General features: G+C 40.3%; 1 protein-coding gene across 11 annotated transcripts in view; it reads right to left on the bottom strand.

Moving 5' to 3' along the window:
- KLHL32 (kelch like family member 32) overlaps positions 1–15,918 on the bottom strand; it is a 214,905-nt gene that overhangs the window by 143,581 nt on the left and 55,406 nt on the right. The window lies entirely within an intron of this gene.

Raw genomic sequence — 15,918 nt, 5'->3', positions numbered from 1 at the left:
AACCACACCCAAGGGAAATATACTTTTTGAATGCAGCATACATTTGTATCACTTCCCCACAGCCTTGTTAATCTGCCCATTAGACGCCTCCTTAAAATTTTTTCTTCTTAGGATATTCACAAGATCTTCAAAGTAATAAATTCTTTAGCCCTATTCTTCAATTTCTAACTAACGCTGTTCCACTTCTTGATTTCTATAAACAGATTTTATAAAATTAAGTGTAAGCCAAAAGTATTCATTTGATGGAAAATAATGATCAGTTTACCATGTAAGCATAATTCATATACTGTAAAAATGATACTCTGGTGCCTCTATGATCAATACATGAAATACAGGTGTCAGAGAAAGAAAAGAATACAACATGTGCAAAAATGCAAGAATTAGCAATGCTGTTGTTTTTGGCATAAACATCACTTATCACAGGACTCGGTAGTACTTGCTTGGCCTCAAGCAAAGTAATTAATCACAGGGCAGGCCAATGTAAAATTGACTAAGGAAAATATTGAACATCATGAGATTTAATTTTAGTGACATTCAAGCACCAATTAGATAACTGCAGAGTAATGCTTTGCTATTTAGGACAGTAGTATATATTTATATGCTTACAGTAACCATAAAAAAGCTAAACTAAAAATAATCACTGTATGCATTAAAGGACTTGGGGTTATTTTACTATTATTTTTATTAATTTTTTTCTGAAAAAGAGATTTCATGTATGTTGTTTCAAGTTAAAATTTAATTTTTGAGAACTGTTTTAATCAGAATGTGACAATATTCCTGCAGATCAAATGAGCAGATTCTAATTACAGCATCAAGCCCAGGGACTGCTTAGTATGTGCCCAGAAGGAAGCTGTGGCATGGATGACTGAATGAAAGACTGAAACTGACTACTAAAAGGCTTTTAATATTCATACAGTATTTGACAGTTTACAAAGTATATTTATTTTTAATTTTGTTTTTTAAGCAAAAGGATAATTTACTGGAAGTATACTGGAGGTTTACAGACTCAGTGGAGGTTGAGGGGCAGGCTAGGAATAAGGCAGAAGGCTACAGTCTTGGGGGCTGGAAGCAAAATAACTGTCAATGTTATGCTGCCATTTATCCTTTATATAATAAACACCACGTGTCACTACATGTGATTTCTGAGAAGCAGAAATGGTAATGAAGAGTCTACAAACCAACCAAATAGGAAACAACGTGACTCCAACATTGATTACATTTACATATTTTTAAATCAGCAGTACTATTACATTCAAGCTGTTTTTGGTTGGTTTGTTTGTACTTTTTTATGGTTTGCATGGTTGTTTGTATGTTTTGTAGTCTCAACTACTTGAGAGGCTTAAGCAGGAGGATCTCTTGTATGTTTTTGCTGTCGCTGGCATGATTGTTCGTGTATTTTGTGTACTCCTGTGCAATGGTGTAATCATGGCTCACTACAGCCTCAGCCTGGGCTCAAGCGATCCTCCTGCTAAGCCTCTCAAGAAACTGAGACTGCAGGTGCATGCCACTACACCCAGCTAATTTTTTTTTATAGAGACAAGGTCTCACTATGCTGTCCAAGCTTGTCTCAAACTCCTGGGCTCAGGCAATTCTCCCCGTTGGGCCTTCCAAAGTGCTGGGATTACATTTATAAGCCACCATGCCTGGCCACCTTCAAGTCTTTATAGGACGCTTTCTCAGGAAATAAGACAAACGAATGTCTTAACCAATGCACACATAGTGGGTTTCAGGGGATAAATTCTGAAGAGGGGTTTGGGAGGGCCCACCCACATGACACAGTAAGAAACTATTCCAGGCAGAGAGCAACAGGGAGAATGAAGACGGTCTGTGTGGGCCAGGCACTGTGGGTTCTAGGGTACAAACATCAGAAAGGAAAACACACTGGCTCCAGCCTCAAAGAGGACAGACATCTTCATACACACAGCCTTCCTCGTTTGCTTGCTCAATGGTGCAGACTCTTTCCAAATGCCTTGGGCCTGCTCTTTTCCCAACACTCTCCAGACCTCAAGCCTTTGGTCAGCATGAACATGCCTTTGCTCCCATGCTCCCTGACCCTCAACCACACTCACTCTTGTCTTTCCTCCCCCTCACTGTCCATCACAATGTCCTGTTTACCTACCTCCCAACCCGCTCCTCAAACACACCCTCTTCTCTCCAGCCATCTGCTCCTTGTTTACTTCAGGCCATCATCAGCTCTTACTTAACCACTTCTCATGCCCCTAATGTGAATTATTAAAATTTGGGCCTCCTGTTCTTTATTTTTAAAATAGGGATGACAATAATACCCATCTTATAAGTTTCCCTAGAGGATTAAATGAGTTAATACACATAAAACATTTAGAATAGCTGCCTGAGAACAGTAAGTGCTCAAATAATTATTATTTAATATTAATTTGTTATTGTTATTACCTGAGAATGCTGAAGAGGGGAAAAAGGATAAAAATAAGGTTTGAGCCCAAAATACCACTCCAAAACCCGTATACCAATTACATTATATTGCAGTCATTTGCTCACTTGTTTCTAACTCCTACCAGACTACGAATTCATTCAGTGTCTAGAAAATGGTAGGTATGTAACAAATACTTATTGAATTTTTAAAAACCTGTTTATTTCTAATTACATATTATAGTCATTTATAGTCTTTTATGTAATTTTAATCAAATAGCACTAGAAAGTAGGATTATAAAATACATGAAACACAGATTTTTTTTTAAAATCATGGGATTTATGCCCTTTTCTCAATTCTAAAAATTACATAGGCAGGAGCACGCCCAGCCTCTAACAGAAAAAGATGCTCAAATATTTAATTTTCCAAAATGTCATATTTGAATCACTTTACCAACACATATACGAAGCTATGTTAGACAGTCAAGACATCTGTTTCCCTGGCCAGAAAGTGTAGGCGTTCATGGAGATTTAAGCTGGAGATAGCAAATGTTAGACAACAGCTTCCAGAACCTACAGAGTGGCCCGCAGCCCAGGGCTGCCCACGCTGGGCCCTGTAACTTATGTGTTCCCACTGTCAGAGGGGCTTCCAGGGAAGTAGGGAGAAGAGGCTGACTTGTCCCTACCACTCAAGGCCCCTAATTTCTCTTGCTATCTCTGTTTCAATACTTCCTCACTTAATAGTGTTCAACACTATTTGTTTGATGGACTTCACTAGTGTTTGGTTGGTCACAATCTCTCTGAGATGTTACTGGTAAGGGGGCTGCCACACATAGTACATAATCTTTAATTCCTTGAAGGTGACAAGGTGAAAGTATTAAGATTTCAGAAAAGGGGAACCTTACATATGAATTTAAGGTGGTGGCAGAGGGTGGTCAGAATAGGGCTTCATGAGAGACATCATATTTGTTGGTTGTGAGAAACCTGGAAGATGGACAGGGTAGACTAAGAGCTGAACAGGAAGTTACAGGTGGAAAGAATGGTCACTAGCAAAGCTGAGAAGAGCAAAGGCCCTGAAGTGGAAAGAATATGTTTGGAGAACAGTGTGGCTGCAACACTGGATAAACAGACAAAGGAACAAAGGGGAGGGTGAATGATGATGAGACAGCATGAAGCCATTCCCGGAGCCTGGTAGACAGGAAGCAAGGGGCTCAGGAACATCTCAGCAGGAAGTGAAAGTTAGTTATGGAGTCATCTGCACAATGGTTTGAAAAAGAACAGCCAGAGGAGGAGAAAAGTTAAATGGCTACTGGAATGTTCTATGCACGAGGGAAAGTGGTGACAGAGTCAGAAAATGAAAAGCTGGGAAAGGATGAAATTAAAAAGTTATTCTGACCCATCAAAAAGTGAGTGAACCTGCAGTAGCTGAGCCTAACAACTAACTGGCCTTTCTTCACTGTAACACCCAGGCAGAACATGACCAGGAATTTAAGTTAGTCTAAGAAGTGAAGCAGCTCACATTTATTGAAAGTGTCAGATACTATACTTGGAGCTTTATATACCATATCTCACTTAAGTCTCTGTATCAACCCATCCAGAGAACTATGCTTGGTGATTATCAATTTATAGATGAAAAAACATAGGTCCATAGAAGTAACAGGACTTGGCTATGGTCATAGAATGGATAGTGAAGAAGATGAGTAACCCAACAAACATGTATTAAAATAGTGTCTACTATTTGCCAGGCAGCATTGGAAACAATGGTGAACAGAACAGACAGATTAGGTCCCTGCTGCTAGATTCAAACTCAGATCTGACTCAAAAGCTCATCCCTTTCTTCTTTCCACAACTACTTTGCACTTTGATGAAAGAAGTCCTAGTCTGACTGTTAGAGCATCTGGCTAATGCTATGCTGTGCTCATACTGCTTAAATTAAGCCTAACATTCTTATTATTTTTAAAAGCATTATTATTTGGCTGAAAAATATGTTTTGTCACTTGCTTTTAAAATGGTGACGATCACAGGAAGTCATAGTACTTTGTGTGCAACTACTCATTCATTAATCATATTTTAAGCAAGAAAAGCTGATATTAACTCACAGACCAATATAAAGGAAAAGATCCATCAAAACTTCAGCCTTCTTACTCTTGCAGTCCCACCTTCCCTGAATCAGAACAACAATGACTTGAGCTTCAAAATAAACTGCCAAATATCAGAGTACAGAGCACAAAAATCTAGTTTATACCAAAGTACTTAATTAACTTGAACATATCACACTAAAAGGAAAAGAAACATAAATAATTTGTATATTTTTATTTTTAGGATATTAAGAATTGAAATATAAATGGAACTATAAAAAATTAGAAAACATTTCTTCATTTTTAATAAATATTTATTAATAAATATAATAAATAAAAAACTTAATAAATATTTACTGAGCATTGATAAAACATGAGGTAACATGATAAGTGTTGTGAGAGGCACAAATTACTAAGACAGGATACTCTTTCCAATGTTTCAGTTTGATAGAGTGTAAGACACAAGGAAAACAAATATTCTGGTGGGCATGTGACTGTTGAGAGACAATTCTCCATGAGTTTCTTGCATTTTGGCATATGTTGTGAATGAGACGACTGTTTTTTGTTCTGAACTCTCTTTTCTTTTCTTTTTTTTTTTTTTTTTGAGACAGAGTCTCACTCAGTCGCCCAGGCCAGAGTGCAGTGGTACAATCTCAGCTCGCTGCAAGTTCCACCTCCGAGGTTCACACCATTCTCCTGCCTCAGTCTCCCGAGTACCTGGGACTACAGGCGCCCGTCACTACGCCAGCTAATTTTTTTGTATTTTTAGTAGAGACAGGGTTTCACCGTGTTAGCCAGGATGGTCTCGATCTCCTGACCTTGTGATCCATCCATCTCGGCCTCCCAAAATGGTGGGATTACAGGCGTGAGCCACTGCGCCTGGCCTCTGAACTCTCTTTTCAAGGACGTTTCTATAGCAAACAGCCTTGGAAGACAGAGTAGTATCTCCCTCCAGAGCAAAGGGTAGGTTTGCTTACAATCCTGGAAGATACAGTATCTCTATGTCAAGCAAAGGCTAGCATGCTTACTGTCCAGAATAATAATATCTCGTTCCAGAGCAAAGGGTAGACATGTTTGCTACTCATGATAAAAGACTTCAGTTCCCTAACCTCAATGATATTCTCCCATAACACAACTCACTCTGTGTGTAGTAACACAAGCTGGCCCTCTTCATGTCATCCTGTGGGAATTGGGGCTCAGAAAAGAGGTGCAAAAATGCTGAGACTTGATTACTACTGCCATTATGAGGATAAAGTGTATTTTGTTTCTGATTTAGGAGACTTATGTCTTCTACCAGCATCTATAACAGTGTGGTAGCCTGCCTAACTAGTTAGCTTGCAAATAGGGTAAAAATCTCAGAATTTTCATAGTTCCTGACAGGAGAAGGTTGCAACAATGGCAACAAATTCTTCCCCTACTTGCGTCTATGCCCTTTTGTACACCCTCTTAAAATGATTCTGATGATTCTGGACTTAGCCATGTGACTTGCTCGGCCAGCAGGGGGGACATTAGCAAACAAGACCCAAACAGACGCTTGAGAAGCATCTGTGCCTTGAGGCTTGCTCTCTTGCGTTCTTAGGATTTAGTTGCCATGTGAAAATGCCTAGGCTAGTCTTCCAAATACATGGCCCAGCTTCCCTTACCACCCCAACCAACAGCCTACCAATCACCAGCCATGTCAACAAGGCCAACTTAGATCACTAGCCCCCAATCAACCCTTTGATTAACCACTGACGCAAAAGCAAATCCAGTATAGATCAGCTGAGCTGGCAGACCAGAAGAACAATTCAGCCTCTAGGTTTTGGGGTACTTTGTTATGCAGCAAAAGCTAAAAAAAAATACTGAGTATAAGGAAAAAATTACTTCCAGTATGATATCTATATTACAAGCTCCAAAGGGCTCAGCCTATGTCTCCTTAAATACCATAACTCCAGCACTTCGCACTGCCCAGATAACAGTTAAGTGCCAACTGCTCCAACTTTATTTGGCTTTCTCCATCTGAACAATCAGTGCACAAGACAGTGAATTTTCATTGACTTTCAATGACCTTACAAGCAGCTTATGAGACTGAAGGAACTGCACATGAATCCAGCAGAGCACAAAGCCTAAGTGGAAAACGTACAAGTTGGTACTGAGAGAGACAGATGTGTGAAAATCAGCTCCTCTACTTAATATCTGGCAGTCCCTGGGTAAATTATTTAAACATATTGTAATTTAGTTTCCACACCTGCAAAATGCAAATAATAAAGCTTCTCCAGAGGCTTTATAATATAGGTATTACAAAGGAGGCACTCTTTGTGCATAACCTATCAGAGTATGAGGGGCACTGTGGTGGAATAGATGAGAAACTGGGAGTAGCAGCAAACACTGTTAAATACCAACAAGTGAAATGGTCTCTTGCACTCACATGCGCGCACGTACTCATCATACCTTCTCCCCTCTTTCTCACATATACACAAATGTGCGAAATCAAATCATTTCCCAAAATGAAATTCAAAACCGGGATTCCAGCCAAGATGGCTGACTAGAAGCAGCGAGTGCGCGTCGCTCTCAGAGAGAGAAGAAAGTGGTGAGTAAACATTAGCTCTTCAAATGGATTATCCAAGTGGACACATTCATCAAGGAAGCGACATAGTCCACACAGAAGTGAGAAGAGTGAGACAGGACAACTGCCCACCTGGGAGAGGCGAAGAGCCAGGGGAGGCCCCCCCGACGGCCGGGAAACAGTGAGTGAGTGAGTGAGAGTCTCTGGGGACCCACACTTCTGCCATGGACCTTTGCAACCCTAGGTCCCGGAGTCCCATGGATCCCCAAGTACCCGGACACCAGCAGCTGCAGCTGTGGCAACAAGAGAGGTCAGGCTCCCGCATAGGCCCCTCAGGATGGGGGCAAATCCACAGGGCTGAGCAGCAGATGGAGTGCACGCTCACCTCCACTGCACCTCGCCAGATATGGCCCACTCGCCTGAGACTCTACCGCGGCCATCGCAGCCCTGCCTGAGCTCTGGGGTCGCAGGCAGGCCGCCATTTCTGCCGCTCGGAAGCCCTAGCTCTTGCTGCCCTCAGGCTGGCGAGGGAGCACAGTCATTAGGGACTATCACAGACCCCCAGCACAGGGCAGCCACCTTACCTGGAAAAGCAGCCTGTTTTCAATGCGGTCCCTATCCCCGCTACTCCTCACTGGGCAGGGCCTTTAGATCTGCGACCTTGACCACTCCCTCCTAGGGCTCTCCATGGTAGCATATCTGCACTTTCTTGGAAGGGATCTCCCGGAGGTAACAGGCAGGCAACTACTTTTGCTGCTCTGAAGCCCTCGCTCCTGTGGCCCCCGGGCTTGGGAGGGAACACAGTGATCAGGCACTAAGGCAGAGCTGCCTTACAGAAAAGCGGCCAGTTTTCCACACAGGTCCCCACTCTACTACCCCTCAATGGGCAGGGTCTCTCCACCTGGGCTCCTAGCACAACCGCCCTGCCCTGGCCTGAACATGTCAGTTGGTGGCAGCTCTGTGTTTCTTTGGGAGGGAAATCCCAGAGACAACTCATAGCTCCTCTGCCATTGCAGCTGCGATGGTACCACCCTTACTGCACTGGGGAAGGAACAAAGGGCCTGGTTGCTATGCTGACATCCCTAGAACAACACAGCCACCATACGGAGAGAAACCCAGTGTCTCTTCTCTGTGAGCTCCCACTCTGTACTCTTCCCCAGGAAGGACCCTTCAGCTCAAACTGCGAGCAGCCACCCCACCCCCAGCTGAGCACTTCCACTGCTAGTGGCTCTAAATTTCCCTGGGGAGGGGCTCCCAGAGGCAACCAACAGTCCCTCTGCCACTGCCAGTGCACTGGTCCTGCCCTTGTTGCCCTTGCACTGGGGAAGGAACAAAGAACCTGAGGGCTTCACCTGCATTCCCAGCACCAAAGTCGCCATAAGGAGAGGGAGCCCAGTCTCTCCTTCCCATGAGGCCTTGACCCCCTGCGCTTCACCAAGCAGGGCCAGTAGTGCAGTCACCACAAGCCCCGACTAAACATTTCCATTAGCAACAGGTCTGTGATTCTCTGTAGTGGAGCTCCCAGACAAAACCGAAAGCCCCTCTGCCGCTGCCACTGCAGTGGTACTTCCCTTGCTGCCCTTGGACTCAGGAAGGAAAAAAGACCCTGAGTGCTTTACCTACACCTCCAGCAAGCTGCAGCCATCTTAAAGAGAAGAGGCCAGTCTAGCTCACCCATTAGCCTCCAGTGCTCCCTGCTCATCACCAAGCAAGCCCCCCCCCACCAACCCCCACGCCCCCACCACCGTCCCAGCTTGGGCCCATAACACAGCTGCCCAACCCTGGGCCAATCACACCAACTGGAAGCAGCTCTCTATTTCTCTGGGCTGGAGCCCCAAGAGACAAGTGAATGGCCCTCTGCCACAGCCAGTGCCAAGGTCCCTCCCTCTGATGCCTCCAAGCTGGAGAGGACACACAAAGCCTGAGCTCACCCTGAGCTGCAGTGTGCACCCTGGGAGTGCCAATCCAAGATCTGCAGCCAGAAATTGAGTGGGAGAAGAAACTACACTTTCAGAGCACTAAGAGGGAGCACAGCTGAAATCAAGAAGAAATGGCCGGGCGCGGTGGCTCAAGCCTGTAATCCCAGCACTTTGGGAGGCCGAGACGGGCGGATCACGAGGTCAGGAGATCGAGACCATCCTGGTTAACACAGTGAAACTCCGTCTCTACTAAAAAATACAAAAAAATAGCCGGGCGAGGTGGCGGGCGCCTGTAGTCTCAGCTACTGGGGAGGCTGAGGCAGGAGAATGGCGCAAACCCGGGAGGCGGAGCTTGCAGTGAGCTGAGATCCGGCCACTGCACTCCAGCCTGGGTGACAGCGCGAGACTCTGTCTCAAAAATAAAAATAAAAATAAAAGAAGAAATACAGAGGAGCCACGTGGTTGACCAAGAACCTACCATTATGCTTAAGCACCATTTACTGGATCACAGCCCAAACTCAACACCAAAAATACTTTGCTAATATACCCCCCACTCCGCATAAAAAGAAGGACAAGAAATCAGCTGCAAATAAAGATCCTGCACAAAGCCTCAGTCCTTTGAAAACATCCAGAAAAGAAGCTAACTGAATGTGCTCAAATTACAACTGTTAAAGGAACATCAGCACACAGAGATAAGAACTAGTACAAAAACTCTGGCAACTTAAAAAGCCAGAGTGTCTTTTTTCTCCAAAAACTGCACTAGTTCCCCAGCAAGGTTTCTTACCCAGGCTGAAATGACTGAAATGACAGACAGAGAATTCAGAATATGGATAAGAATAAAGATCATTGCGATTCAGGAGAAAGTTGAAAGCCAATCCAAGGAATCCAAGGATTACAATAAAATTATACGAGCGCTGAAAGATGAAACAACCATTATAAGAAAGAACCAAACTGATCTGATAGAGCTGACAAACAGTACAAGAATTTCATGATAACAATCGCACATTTTAACAGCAGAATAGATGAACTAAAGAGAGAATCTCAGAGCTTGAAGGCTGCTTTCTGAAGTAATTCAGTCAGCCAAAAGTTAAAAAAAATGAGTAAATCCTCCAAGAAATATTGGATTATGTAAAGAGGCCACATCTAAGACAAATTGGTATCCCTGAAAGAGAGGGGGGAAAAAAAGCAACTTGGAAAACATATTTGAGGATATTACCCAGAAAAATGTCCCAAGTTTCACTAGAGAGGCCAATATTCAAATTCAGGAGATGTAGAGAACTTCTGCAAGATACTATACAAGATGACCATCCCCAAGATGCACAGTTATCAGATTCTCCAAGGCTCACATCAAAGAAGAAATATTAAAGGCAGCCAAAGATAAAGGGCAAATCACATACAAAGAGAAACCCATCAAACTAACAGTATGCCTTTCAAAAGAAACCCTACAAGTCCGAAGAGATTGGGGGCCTATATTCGGCATTCTTAAAGAAAAAAATTCCATGCAAGAATTTCATATCCAGCCAAACTCAGCTTCATAAGTGAAGGAGAAATAAAATCCTTTTCAGACAAGCAAATGCTAAGGGAATTCATTACCAACAGACCTGGCTTAACATAGGCACTTAAGGGAGTGTTAAATATGGAAATGAAACATCATTACCAGCTACCACAAAAACACTTATGTATATAGGCCACTGACACAATAAAGCAACCACACAATCAAGTCTGCATAATAACCAGCTAACAACACAATGACAGGAAAATCCACACATGTCAATATTAACCTTCAATGCAAATGAACTAAATGCCCCAATTAAAAGGCAGAGAGTGGCAAGTTTGATAAAGGAAAGACCCAATGGTAAAGCTGTCTTCAAGAGACCCATCTCACATTCAATGACCCCCAAAGGTTCAATGTAAAGGGATAAAGAAAAATCTACCAAGCAAAAACAAAATGGAAAAAAGCAGGGTTGCTCTTCTAATTTCAGACAAAACAGACTTTGAGGCAATGACAATAAAATAAGACAAAGAAAGGCATTACCTAATGGTAAAGGGTTCAATTCAACAAAAAGGCATAACTATCCTAAACATATATTCACCCAACACAGGAGCACCCAGATTAATAAAGAGAATTCTTAGAGACCTATAAAGAGACTTCAATAACCACATAATAATACTGAGAGACTTAAACACCTCACTGATAATATTAGATACTAGTAGATAGATCACTGAGGCAGAGAACTAACCAAGATATTCAGGACCTGAACTCAACACTTGACTAAATGGACCTAATAGATATCTACAGAACACCTCATCCAAAAACAACAGAATATACATTTTTATCATATGCACATGGCACATACTCTAAAATTGATGACTCAATTAGCCATAAAACAATCTTCAGCAAATTTAAAAAAAAAAAAAAAACTGACATCATACCGATCATACTCTCAGACCAAAGTGCAATAAAAATAGAAATCAATACTAAGAAAATCACTCAAAATGACAGAATCACATGGAAATTAAACAACTTGCTCCTGAATAACTTTGGGGTAAACAATAAAATTAAGGTAGAAGTCAAAAAATTATTTTAAAGTAATGAGAACAAAGATACAACACATGAGCATCTCTGAGACAAAGCTAAAGCAGTGTTAAGAGAGAAGTTTACAGTACTAAATGCCCATATCAAAAAGTTAGAAAGATGTCATGTTAACAATCTAACATCATACCTAGAAAAATTAGAGAAACAAGAGCAAACCAATCACAAAGCTAACAAAAGACCAGAAATAACGAAAATCAGTGCTGAACTGAAGGAAACTGAGATTCCAAAAACCATGCAAAAAATCAATGAAACTTGGAGTTGGTACTTCAAAAGAATGAATAAGATAAATCGACAGCAAACTAGACTAATAAAAGAAAGACAGAAAATCCAAATAAATGCAATCAGAAATGAAAAAGGGGATATTACTTCCAACTTCACAGAAATACAAAAAAAAAAAAAAAAAAAAAAAAAAACCTCAAAGACAACTGCAAACCTCTATGCGCACAAGCTATACTTTAGAAGAAATGGATAAATTCATTTACAGAATTTATGGAAACGTACAACCTCCCAAGATTGAACCAGGAAAAAAATTGAATCCCTGTACAGACCAATAAGAAGTTCTAAAATTGAATCAGTAAGAAAAAGCCTACTGATACGGTTTGGCTTTATCCCCACCCAAATCTCATTTTGAACTACAGATTTCATAATCACTATGTGTCCTGGGAGGGACCTGGTGGGAAATAATTGAATCATGGGGGCAGTTACCTCCATGTTGTTCCTGTGATAGTGAGTGAGTTCTCATGAGATCCAATGGTTTTATGAGGGGCTTTCCCCCGCCCCCTCCCCCTGCCACTTTGCTCTGCACTTCTTGCTGCCACCACGTGAAGAATGACATGTTTGCTTCCCCTTCTGCCATGATTGTAAGTTTCTTGAGGCCTCCCCAGCCCTGCAGAACTGTGAGTCAATTAAATCTCTTTCCTTTATAAATTACCCAGTCCCAGGTATGTCTTTATTAGCAGCATGAGAACAGACTAATATACTTATTAACCTGAAAAAAATGCCCAGGACCGAATGGATTCACAGCTGACTTCTACCAGATATATAAAAAAGAGCTGGTACAATTCCTACTAAAACTACTTTTACAAACTAAGGAAGAAAAACTCCTCTCTATGTCTTTCTATGGGGCAAGTATCATCTTGATACCAAAACCTGGCAGAGACACAACAAAAGAAGGAAATTCAGGCCAATATCCTTGATGAACATAGATGCAAAAATCCACAACAAAATACTAGCAAACCAAATCCAGAAGCACATCAAAAAGCTAATCCACCACAATCAAGTAGGCTTTATACTTGAAATGTAAGGTTAGTTCACTACACACAAATCAATAAATGTGATTCATCACATAAAGAGAACTAAAAACAAAAACCACATGATCATCTCAATAGATTTAGAAAAGGCTTTTGATAAAAATCAACATCCCTTCATGTTAAAAGCCCTCAACAAACTAGGCACTATACCTCAAACTAATAAGAGCCATCTATGACAAACCCACACCAATATCATACTGAATAGGTAAAAGCTGGAAGCATTCCCTTTGAGAACTAGAACATGACAAGGATGTCTACCCTCAGCACTCCTATTCAACATAGTACTGGAAGTCCTAGCCAGAGTGATCAGGAAACAGAAAGAAATAAAAGGCATCCAAATAGGAGGAGAGGAATCAAACTATCCCTGTTTGCAGATGACGGATTCTATACTTAGAACACTCCACATAGTCTCTGCCCCATATCTCCTAAATCTGATAAATAACCTCAGCAAAGTTTCAGGATACAAAATCAATGTATGAATATCAGTAGCATTTCTATACACCAACAACATCCAAACTGATAGCCAAATCAAGATTGCAATTTCATTCACAATAGTCACAAAAAGAATAAAATACCTAGGAATACAGCCAACTGGGGAGGTAAAAGAGCTCTACAAAGAGAATTACAAAACACTTCTCATTGAAATTAGTGATGACACCAACAAGTGGAAAAATATTTCATGCTCATGGATAGGAAGAATCAATATTGTGAAAATGGCCATACTGCCCAAAGCAATGTACATATTCAATGTTATTCCTATCAAACTACCAATGATGTTTTTCACAGAATTAGAAAAACCTATTCTAAAATTCATATGGAATCATAAAAGAGCCGAAATAGCCAAAGCAATCCTAAGCAAAAAGAACAAAGCTGTAGTATAGTTTGTAATATAGTTTGAAGTCACATTAACCAAGTTCAAACTATACTACAAGACTACAATAACCAAAACAGCATGATACTGGTACAAAAACAGGCACGTAGACAAATGGAACAGAATAGAGAGCCCAGACATAAAGCTGCACACTTACAACCATCTGATCTTTGACAAAGCCAACAAAAACAAGCAATGGGAAAAGACCATATTCAATAAATGATGCTGAAATAACTGGCCAGCCATATGTCAAACATTGAAACTAGACCCTTTTCTTTCACCATGTACAAAAATCAACTCAAGATGGATTAAAGACTTAAATGTAAAACTTAAAATGATAAAAACCCTGGAAGATAATCTAGGAAATAGCATTCTGAACATAGGCTCTGACAAATATGTCATGACAAAGACACCAAAAGCAATTCCAACAAAACCAAAAATTGACAAATGGGACCTAATTAAACTAAAGAGCTTATGGACAGCAACAGAAACTATCACCGAAGACACCTCACAGAATGGGAAAAATATTTTGCAAACCATGCATCTGACAAAGGTCTACTATCCAGAATCTATAAAGAACTTAAACAAATCAACAAGCAAAAAACAAACAACCCCATTAAAATGTGGGCAAAAGACATGAACAGACACATTTCAAAAAAAGACATACATGCAGCCAACGAGCATATAAAAAAGTGCTCAACATTACTAATCATTAGAGAAATGCAACTCAAAACCACAATGAGATACTATCTCATACCAGTCAGAATGACTATGATTAAAAAGTAAAAAAATAACTGATGATGGAGAGGTTGCAGAGAAAAGGGAATGCTGATACACTGCTGGTGGCAATGCAAATTAGTTCAGTCATTGTGGAAAGCAGTTTGGCAATTTCTCAAAGAACTTAAAACAATATTACCATTTAACCCAGCAATCCCATTACTTGGTATAGACCTAAAGTATTACAAATCATTCTACTATAAAGACGCCTGCATGTGTATGTTCACTGTAGCACTAGTCACAATAGCAAAGACATGGAATCAACCTAAATGACCATCAGTGGTAGACAGGATAAAGAAAATGTGGTATGTATATATCATGGAATACTACACAGTCATAAAAAAGAATGAGATCATGTCCTTTGCAGCAACATGGATGGAGCTGGAAGCCATTATTATAAGCCAACTAACATGGGAACAGAAAACCAAATACCACATATTCTCACTTATAAGTGAGAGCTAAACATTGAGAATACATGGATGCAAAAAAGGGAACAACAGACACTAGGGCCTACTTAATGGTAGAGGCTGGGAGAAGGGAGAAAACTGAAAAACTACTTACTGAGTATTATGCTTATTACCTGGGTGATGAAATAATCTGTACACCAAACCCTCATGAAACATAATTTACCTATATAACAAACCTGCACATGTACCCCTGAACCTAAAATAAAAGTTAAAAAAAAAAATCGATACTGAAATGCTGAAACCTAAGTAGAGAGAAGTTAACACCAAGAAGGCTATATTACAGTCCATAAAAAGACAAAATTCCTATTACATAATATACATACAATCTAAAGTGTTTTGCTGATTCAAAAGCCCCTCTGAATAATATGACTCTTCTGAAAGAAGAATACCTGACAATGTGAGTGAGGGTGTGTGAAATGTATAATTATATTAATGGAACTAAAAGGCCACTTTACAGATATTCTGTATCATCTTTGTAGTTTAGAATTAAATCCTACTTTTTATTTCAGAAACAGCCATTTCAAGTAATTACCTCTTCATCTTCTACATTACTCAGTTTCATCACATTTAATACGCTTTTTTAAAAAGGCTGTCTTTTATGATTTGGCATCTTTGAAAATTCTCTGCAACTGCTAGTTGGCAATTAAGTGCAGTTGATATTGTCTCTTAACTAACAAAAGCAACATTATTATTAGAAATATTCAAACCAATCAACAAATTGCCCATGGGCCTAAGTTGGTGTCTGTAACATTTAGAGACTTTACTGGGGAAAATTAAAAAAACAACACAACACAATTAAATTAATTTATATTCCCATTTATATGGAGATTTATACCATTATGTTTCAAAAGTATTAGTCACTAGTTAACTGAAATAGCATTGAAAAGAATATTAAATAGGCATTGAAATAATGTATATTTAGAAATTAATATTTCAAAACATTCTGGCTAATAATTGTCCAGGTTTTTGC

The sequence above is a fragment of the Papio anubis genome, chromosome 6, assembly GCF_008728515.1.
Source record: "Papio anubis isolate 15944 chromosome 6, Panubis1.0, whole genome shotgun sequence".
Taxonomy (NCBI): Eukaryota; Metazoa; Chordata; class Mammalia; order Primates; family Cercopithecidae; genus Papio; species Papio anubis.
This window is presented reverse-complemented; position numbering and strand designations above follow the sequence as displayed.